The sequence below is a fragment of the Corvus brachyrhynchos genome, unplaced genomic scaffold (genome assembly GCF_000691975.1).
Source record: "Corvus brachyrhynchos isolate BGI_N302 unplaced genomic scaffold, ASM69197v1 scaffold60, whole genome shotgun sequence".
Lineage (NCBI taxonomy): Eukaryota > Metazoa > Chordata > Aves > Passeriformes > Corvidae > Corvus > Corvus brachyrhynchos.
In genome coordinates this window covers 7,782,519-7,792,425 of record NW_008236767.1, presented here as the reverse complement: position 1 = coordinate 7,792,425, position 9,907 = coordinate 7,782,519, and the positions used below count along the sequence as shown (strand labels likewise).

Below are 9,907 nucleotides of genomic sequence, written 5' to 3'. Positions count from 1 at the left end.
GAATGAGGATCAATAAATGCAGATAGAGAAATTTAACAAATATTGTTCATTATTTTAATTAGCAAAGATGGTTACAAAGGGTCTTGCAATCTGTAGAAAATGAAATATAGAGTAAATAACCAGAGAGGGTGAAAACAGAGAAATTCAATTTCAATTAATACAGTTAGTTATGTCAAAGCTCTGTGGAAATCAGTGGCAGTTTTTAGAACAGTATCATATGAATACAGATTTATACTAAATATCACAATCCCCTGATAACTTTTGTCTCAAAAAGATCCAGGCAAATGCAGAGAAGGTCTGTGGTAGGATAATGTGAAGGTTAAAGCTATGAGGAGGACTGGGCAAAAATTAAAAGGGAAAGGTACGACTGAGAGAGGCAATGTCCTCAGCGTACGAAACAACAAAAACATGCTAAACAGGTATTTGAACACGGTTTGGCCTATAGATTATGACAAGGACAAGAAATATCCATACTGAAATGCAACAGACATACAATAGTACAAGTACTGCATTTTCCACCATTTACAACTAACCTGTGTGGATTGTTGCCACAGGACTCCACTGAAGGAAAATACCCTAGTAAATTCCTGAAAAGAGGAGCATCTGCAGCTCAGCCTAAGATGACCATGGAATAAGAACTATGAAACCTCATGTGTTGAGGTATCAAGCCAGGGCCAGCTGGGTCTCAGAGAAAGGTTCTTCTTTTGTGGCCCAGTAGAGAAGAGAGCAGAAGTACTGTGGTCAAAGGGCAGATGTTATAACAGAAGAACTGCTGCTTTGTAATGGCATCATAGCTTTTGTCACTGGTTTTACACATCTGGAGGATAGGATTCGGTAGTTACTGAGAAATGTAGTATTAAAATGCCAGCATGACTGTTACGCCTTCTTAGTGCAGGTGATTCATATTCCTCTAAATCACTAAAACTATGAGAATATATTTAGCTTTTTATTGATCTCAGGAAGCGAAACAATGAAATGGACTGAGGATTTTGCATTGAAATCAAGTTAGCTATGTATCATAAATTACACTGAGTTTTTATCTTTTAATCCAAAAGCAAAAACTATTTTAAAACAGACTGTTAGTTAGTGGTTAAAAACAAGATGAGGTCTTGGTTATCCTAAATTATATTCTCAGCTCTGAGTCAGAGGTCTTGCATGAATTCAGACAAGTTATTTAACTTCTATGCATTTAAACTTCCTCATACCTGAAAAATGGATCTCCCGAATGAAGATGCTGCTGAATCATTAAGTGCATTCTGTGTTCCAGACATGACAACCTTTATGGAAATGCAAAGTGTTATTACTGAGCTTTGTTTGAAGCTGACAAATGAGTCAGATTCCTCTAGCTGTCACCGCACATCAAATACATGTAATTATGTAGTAACAGCATAGCTAGGGACATTTATCTGAGTGAAATTCTGGAGCTGCTGTCTGGTATCCCAGATACAGCTTGGCAAACTTACCCAGGTGTGCAGTGGGAATTACAGTAGATTGTTCCCTTAAGACCTATGTTTGTTTGGGGTTTATTCTGCCTGTCTCTCTCTTAATCTCTCTCTCAGGTCATCTTCCAACAGTTCCCAGGTCACTGGGCTAGTCACAGTTTTCACATTGAAAAAGCACCAAAAGAAGGTATTGTCCCCGCATTGCATGCAGCAGTGCCATGGATGCCAGGTGAACTCAGGCCAGGAGCTGCATTCCTCTGCTATCTTCCCTTTCCTATCAAGAGCCAATGCATCTCCTTAATAGTGAGGGACATTCTGTGAGTGCTGATGATTTTAGTAGTGTACATAACACAAAGGTGTTCTGCAACTTGTCTGCTCCCAATTACAAAAAAGGGAATTGAAATAATAATCCTCTGTGCTACTTGGCAGATTTGATTATACCTTGCTACCATCCCTTTTGAATCCATGCTGGCTTTTTTTCTCCTTACAGAGAAATCTTTGCTTGCATCCTCACAGGTGCTGGATGATGCTGGAGGGGGCATTTGGGCAACCAGGAGGAGACACACAAGGCTTGGTATTACAGCTGGGAGCCAATTTACTTCTATCTGCCCAAGCTTGCTGCAGGCAAAAGGATGGGTTCAAGGTTGTATGCAAGAGATAATCAGAATAAATGCTCCCAGCAACAGCACCATGAGGAACAGATTGTGTAGAAAGTACAAACATAGGGACAATTTAGGCAATGTTCATGGTGACTGCAAGTGAAGATCACTGATTCTCTATGAGCAATGCCACCTCCTGATGTCCTGGATCAGGCCTAGGAGAAAGACCTTTCCTGCATCAGATTAAAGAAATAATAAAAATGCACTGAAACCCACACAGACACAAGAACTGCTTCCTGTTTGTGTGACTGTTACAATCGAGCACTGTTTCATTATTGCTATGTTCCCCTTTTCAAGTCTACAAAAATAAACTAATTGGTCCTCTTGAGCATCAGTGAAATTACTGGAAATTGTAGATGTCCTACTCCAATTTGTGAAAGAAATGCCACATGTAAGCACCAATTCTAAGATTTTGGTTATGGTATCTTGTGCAAGCTCCAGGGTTGAAGACCATGGAATTGCATCTAGCAAAAGAGAGTTTTATAGCATAGGAACTACAGCACGACATCCTTGTTCAACATGGTTCAACCGCAGCCTGAACAGTGGTGCCACTGGGGGAAAATAGCTCAGATTCTCATAAAACGTTTGCAAAAAATGCTGAGAGAGCTGGAAATGTTGCTGGTGATATGAAGTGGAGAGCAGAATAGATTCCCTCATCTATTTCCCACAGCTGATAAACAGTAATGCCCTTCAGTCTCTCCCCAGCTGGCCCAGCTTCAGATGAGTAGCGCAGTAATGAAAGCCTCCATATCCTATTAGCAGTTCTCAGCCCATCCGTAGCTCGTTGGAGAGATGCCTGCTCCGAGCTGAGATGGATGGCTTCCTCCGTAATGAAAACAGAGTGAGGAGCAAGACTGCACAAGCAAGACCTGCTTCTGTCTCATCCCTGTGCAGGAGGAACGATACTTGCAGGGGGGAGTTTTGGTAAGTATCTGGTACCTTTGTTTCACGTAACAAAGGAAAGACAAATGGTAACACATTCATAATTCTAACACCAGTTTTGACATAATAGGACAAAATGGTGCCTGAGGTTTCCTGTGTATCAAGCAGATGGGCCATCCATTATTTTCCTTCAGGTCAGGGGTCATCCTAAAACGAGAGTCAGCAATCATTTTGCAGGGCATAACAAAACCATTTTTTTGCCTGCTTCTTAATCCCAGAAAGCACTACTGTCCTCTACTTTTGTCCACATACATTATAATTTTTGTCTATTATCTGCATCCCCAGAGACCTAATAGTCTTTTCTTCAGTGCAGCTTGATCTGGAGCAGCTGTAAGCTTTGCTGCAGGCAGTGTCTGACAACTGCTTGCCTCTTGGTCAGTGTCAGTTCCCTGGGGGAGTGCAGGCATTCATTTCATTATTAAAGCATGGAAAAAAAAAATCCTATATTCATTTAGATCCAGAATAAATACGTAATATTTGGAACAAAGGACCCATGTTCCAGTCCAGCTGGCAGTGCTTTTACCACTGCCGTTCTCCAAGGCCAGCTCCTGCTTAAAGCATGCATTAAGGTCATTTATTTAAAAAATAATGAAATGTGCTGCAAAAGCCCTTTTTCCCTCTGTCAGTCTAAATTTCACCTTCCAACATCTCTCATTGATCCTCAAGCACTAAGAGCTTGAGTGGAACAGCACTTTTGTGAAAATAAAGATTGTTCAATTACAGTACTTGGGAAAAGAAAGCAAAAGCTAAGAACAAGCCCAGTGGTCTTTTGTTTGTTTTTTTTCAAAACCAGGTCTGAGTCTTATTTTGCCATATGTGTTCTCATTCAGGTGTTAGGTGAGTGAGAAAATTGTCTATAAATGACCTCCTCCATTACTAGGGTAAAAATAAATGTTGATAAAAGGGTTTATTGTTATCTTACTACAGGATGCCCTAGTACTTCACATGATTAGCCAAGGTAAGATAGTGTGCTACAAAACTGTTCATGTACTTTTGCTGTAGTTGTCCAGCACATCTGTTTATGTTCCCTTTGATTCGACACATGAATGAAGTGGGCTCTGAACCAGCTATCTCCTCTTGATTTCAAGAAGCTAACCCTGAAAAGGTGCAGCATTGTAAAGGATTAGGATGAAATCTTGAGCCTGCTGATATTAATGGACATGATAATTTACATGAACAGGACAAGAAGAATCTCTGCAGTAATGCAGAACTAGTATTTCAGCCAGATTGCCTTCTTAGGGCCTCCAAGGTGAGCAAGCACACAGAGGCTCCATCCACCAAAGACTACGCAGAAAGGTAACCAAAATTGAAGTGAAAGGCACTTCAAAAGTAAAATCAAACCTCCGCACATCATCTGATACCAACTTTCAAAAATTTAGGCTGAGATTTGTCTGAAGCAATGGTAGCAACTAAAAGCTAAGCATGAATTCTGACTTACCTTGTTCAGAGGGTGATTTATCCATCCATCCATTTAGATGGTGTGATTATCCTTGTTATAATTTATGTTGAAATGAAAGCATACCTGAACCATTTTTTTTTAACCGGTTAATGTTAGACTGACTTTCAAATTCAGTTTCTTCAGCTTTTTACAGGTTTTCACCCCTTGTGAAATAAGCTAATCCTGTTATAGGAAGGTAGGAAGCTTTTTTTACACTGCTGTTTCTTATATAATCTTTCTGGTAACAGAAGAAGGGAAAAAATCCAATGAAAATATTTACTATCTTCCTTAAAATTTGTATATGTGCAAGTATCATGGACATTTTGTATAACAAATAATTTTCCTCCACTTTCAGACACGTAAGAAAACATTTTCATAAATAGAACCAACAGCAAAATGTTTACCCCACAAAGGCAATTTCCAAACCCTTCTGAAGACATTTTGCAGACAGATACTTCAAGCTGTAAGGTGGTGATAACTATTTGGAGGGATTGAGACCAGGCTTGCCATCTCTTCATCATTTACATCTGTTTTCCCTCAATGCACATACTTCATTCTAATTACTGTTAATAGGAACTGGTTGTGCAGTCTGAGGAAATCTGAATTAGTTGCTGCTCATTCAGCAGAGATGAAAATGTTTGTGACTAAATAAAACCCTGCCATTCTGCATGCCTAGCACACAGCACTAATTGGGCCACCACCTTGACAATATTGAAAGGGCATGGAGGGGGGGGAGCAATTTTGTTTTTCTTTTGTATAGTCCACATGAAGGTCAAGAAGACTTGCAGCTGCTTTAGTCTGGGAAACATAAGAATGGCTTCCTTCTTGCTTCTGCCTTTCCTTCCCTTTAATCTACTTTCAACAGCAAAACATGGAAAACACACCCAAAACAACAACAACAACAAAAAAAAACCAGGAAAGCAAAGTTGGAAAGAAATCTTTCAATGGCCTTAGACTCTATGCATTATGACACCCTGGGGGAAATAAAGCTCATCCCAAAGAGCTCCAGCTCTGAAGACAGGTGGTGTTATGCATGGGTTCTTAATTCTGCCAACTCAGAGTTCAGACACATTCATAGCTCAGTTACAGCTAGAGGGTATATTGGCAGAGCTATAGTGGCTGTTGGGGTGGGCTGCTGAAGAAATAGGCTGTAAATTGGTATCCCATTCTAAGTCAATCATGTGCCTGTGTCCTAATTTAAAATTATATAAACTTTGTTTGGATACTTATTTTAATCTCACCCTAACTGTTTTTTATTTTATTTTTCATTTTATCTTGAATGTCTCCTATGTCAACTTTGGTTTTGTTCATTTGCTCCATGCAAAACCTCCTGAAGGCCCTCTGTCTCACAGCCAGCTCTGAGGACTGTCCTGAAGGCTACTCCTCACACCAAGCCTCTTACAAGGTACAATGCCCTGGCAGAGATGACTGCTGCAGACTTTTCCTTGATCCTGATTTGGAAGCACCCACTTAAATTGGCCAGGGACATACAGGTTTGTGTATACCAGCAGATGGAAAAGAGTCAGGGCTATTTCCATGACAACTTGTACTGTTTAATTGCATTTTCCCTGCCACATGTGGCTTTGGCCCATGGGAACTGTGATCTCCATACAGTGCTGAAATGCTTCCCAGGGAGACACATGCCATGGAATACTCCTTATTTATATACAGATAAAGATTCCCAGCAGTTTCCTGTTTTACTTTTGGGATGGAAGAAGCCACATAATTATGACCCATGCACTTACTTTCAGGGTCAGAAAAACTGTCTTGGAACTGTTCAGCTTAATATGGACCTCGTCTGGGGAAGGAAATGGGAAATCCAGTGAACAAAGAATCATAGAATGATTTAGGTTGGAAGGGACTTCAAAGATCATCTACTTCCAACCCCACTTCAATAAACAGAGATGCCACCCACTAAACCAGGTTGCTTAAAGCCTCATCCTACCTGGCCAAGTTACTACTCTCATTTCAACTGTGTATTTCACAAGGGGGTGCTGAAGAGATAAAGTCCTGGATTTATAACCTGGATAGTAACTTGGATTCTGGCCAGGACAGGGTTAATTTTTGCAGTAGTCAGGAGGGAGCATGGCTAGATTGTGGGGGTTATTCTACACCACCTCACCTGTCATTTTCCAGGGCTCTCTTCTGGGTCAGGGTAGGGTGGTGGACAAAGTAGTTGGGTATTTTTGGGAGTGAGAACTCACATGCAAATCATTCATTTCTTGTACCCTCTGTCATTCTTGCTATTACTGTTCATTTTCTTATCTCACTGCTGTTTCCAGTAAATTGTTCCTATATTAACCCACAATTTTTACCTTTTGTGCCTCCATTTCTCCTCTCCATCCCACTGCAGGGCGAGGGGAGTGGGAAGGAAGGAGTGAGTGAGCAGTACATGGTTGGTCTTAGTGGGAACACTAAATTGGGGAGTACCATTCCTAAACTATAGCAGTTATTTAGTCTTTCTTCTTTCCGTCTACCTTCTAGCAGCCTAAAGTCACCAGTTTACTCATATCCAGCAATCTTTCCACCATCTGCACTTCTCTGCTGGCTCTAAGAGTTCAGTAGGACCCAGGCTGTGGCCAGGTCTAGGTTGTCTTTAGTTGTTTCTGGAAGATTTAAAACATGGTATTTTGCTTCGGGCAACATTAGCAAAGGGATTTGTTTTAATATTTTATCTGAAATAAAACAAACTAAAGCATCACTTTGAAATGTAGCATTTATCACAAGAAAGTCTAAATCAACTGCTTGGTTTATTAGAGATCCTTTTTTATGAGAGATTTTTAAGTTTTTTTCAAACACCATAATATTGGATTTTTCAGTTGCATACATACATTGCATGCAAATGTTCAAATAAAAGTATTTCTCACAAAATGAAATATGGATCTCTGGGCTCCACAGTGAACAGACACAAGAATGTGATATGGTCACATTTATGTTAATGATGCATAGGCAGATTGTGTGCATTACTATAATCAGGTAACTGGATCTTTTTTGCCTAAATTTGGCTGGAATCTTATTGTTCTTATTTTGTTTCCCTTCAGAGTGATTAAACTGCATGACTTAGGCTATGGCATCCGGAAAACAAGCAAATACACAATGTGCCTGCAATTCAAATTTTGACATCCATGTATACTGCCTGGAGCTGGCATCTGCTACAAGAAACACTGTGGAGAAAAGGGCAAAAAAGTAGGTGTTGAAACGTCATTATTCTGCAACTTCTTGTGTAGTACCTGACCAAATTCTTCAAGTAGCTGGTGACCTTATGGAAAAATACTATAATTCAGAGAAGGCACTACACGCTATGTTTGGTCAACACTGCTTACCCTCAGTGAAACTAAACACTTCCAAGGCCCAGATGATTGTGGACATCAGGGGGCCAGCCCTACCTCTCAATCAGACCAAAGGGCATAGGAGATTCTTACCCTCTCCTCTGCCCTGGTTTTCATGTGAATAAGTGCCCAGTAAAAATGGTCTGGAAGGAATTGGATGTACAAACTTCACCCAGCACCATGGTCACTTTAAAAAGGCCAGAATGAGCATGCAGTCCCAGCATTTCAACTAGATGCAAACTTTGAATTCACCTAGAAAGTCAGGATCCCTATTACTGCATGAGTTGAAGGGTTTTCTCCTGTTCTAGCATATTTTTAAGTAGAAATAGTCACACGTACAGTAATGCCTATGGTGACTTAAGGTCATTTATGTTAGAAAGGACGTGCAACTACTGAGTAACACTTGAAAGAAGTAGGATCTAAAGAGAAGCCGAAGAGAGATCAAATCAGCACATAGGCCTTACCTGTTTTCTGAGTTCGTGCTCTGCCTTTTGTCACAGAGATAAGAAATTTCTGCTTGTTCTACTGCCACCAGCTGCCAATCCCCTGAGCTGCTAATGGCCAACCCACCCAACCCACCTGCTCCATGTTCCTTCTCACCAGCTATCTGTACAAAACACCACTAGGAAAATGATGTTTTCTTGCTGCAGAAACCAGCAAACCAGAAGTAAAGCAAAGCACAGCTGCTGCCTTGAGAAGCCTCAGCCTGAGCTCCAGGCTGAGCACTCAGCCACAGGCTGCAGAGCAAAGCAGGAGCAACAAAAGTGAATTGCTCAAGGGAGTGCAAAAGTTTGAACATGAGGCAAATGAAGCATGAAAAACGAAGCAGTGAACCAAACAATTATTCACCACTACAAGAAAATCCATTAAAGAAAAACAAAGCCATCTACAATAGTGCAGCTGAGGGAGGTAGAGATGAAAGCACGGAAAACAATCCCCCCTGAAAAGCTGTCTTGAAATTCTCAGAGTAAGGAAGAAAAACAGGAGAAGAACAGAGGGGGGAAAAGGAATGGGGGAAGGTAAAATATCAAAATGCAAATTAGTAAGCTTCATTAGAGAACTCATTCCAAGACATGCAAGGAAAAGACTAAACAAGAGCTACTGCCTCTCTGGGCATGGTGCCACCTCATCACAAGCAAGGAGAGAATCTCAGATGACTGAGGTAGAATACCAAATGAACATGGAAATGGTAAAGTGAATGGTGAAAAAAAGGGGTTTTCCCCTATAATTGTATTCAAGACATTGTACATTCATCACCACTGTGTAGTTCTGTGATGGTTTCATTAGCAATAAATGTAATTGACATCAGTTTACAGTGGTACTCTGTTACTAAGTAAAATTTTGAACATACTAATTTTGTCAAGTGCCTTTTTCTTCAAAGAAGCTGCTTCTCAGTGCATGGCAGCAGCAGCACTGAAGACAGCTATGGGCACATCCACTTTTTCAGAACTGTCTCCTGTTAAGCCACATTGACAGATTAAGTCTTACAGATTTTTTTTCCCCACATGATACTCCCATATGAAAAGATGCTTGGAACAATCCATTCACCATTCCATGTACCATCAATCAGGGTACAAAACTCGGGAACATGTACACAGTGACACCAAAAACATGTATGTAACATATTCTGGGATGCCACGTTGTTCAGAACAAAAAGGCAAAGGAAGCAAACTGTCTGTAATCCTTGGATATATATAGGATCACCAGTCTAGAACACAAAAATCATTTAATATTTATTAAGTATAAACATGAGCTTGCTTCAAATGCCAAGAGGTTTACACTTTCTGCCTATTATATTTATTGAATCCTTTCATTTCCAAACACATTAATCATAATTTGAAACTTTGCTGTCTGACTAGGAGAGGGAGAATATTTCCCAAGTCCTAAATGGTAGCCTGAGTACAATCAGGTGGATCCAGGAGCTGAGGCTTTCTCTCTAACTCTGGACAGCATTGGGTTACCCCACTTGCATAAAATGGCAAGAGGCTACATACTGTATTGGGAACCTGGATATTTATCCCTAATGAAGAACAGTGCTGGAAGGGTAATAGCAGAGATTCCCACTGCTTGCAGCATGCTATATCTAAAAAGTGAAAG

At 40.4% G+C, this 9,907-nt stretch overlaps 1 long non-coding RNA gene across 1 annotated transcript; it reads left to right on the top strand.

Moving 5' to 3' along the window:
• The first annotated feature begins 1,964 nt into the window (after nt 1-1,964).
• LOC108444969 lies at nt 1,965-7,686 on the top strand. The gene is made up of 3 exons (XR_001859693.1): nt 1,965-3,025; nt 5,818-5,886; nt 7,523-7,686. It is a non-coding gene; the product is annotated as an uncharacterized LOC108444969 (long non-coding RNA).
• Nucleotides 7,687-9,907: the final 2,221 nt, after the last annotated feature.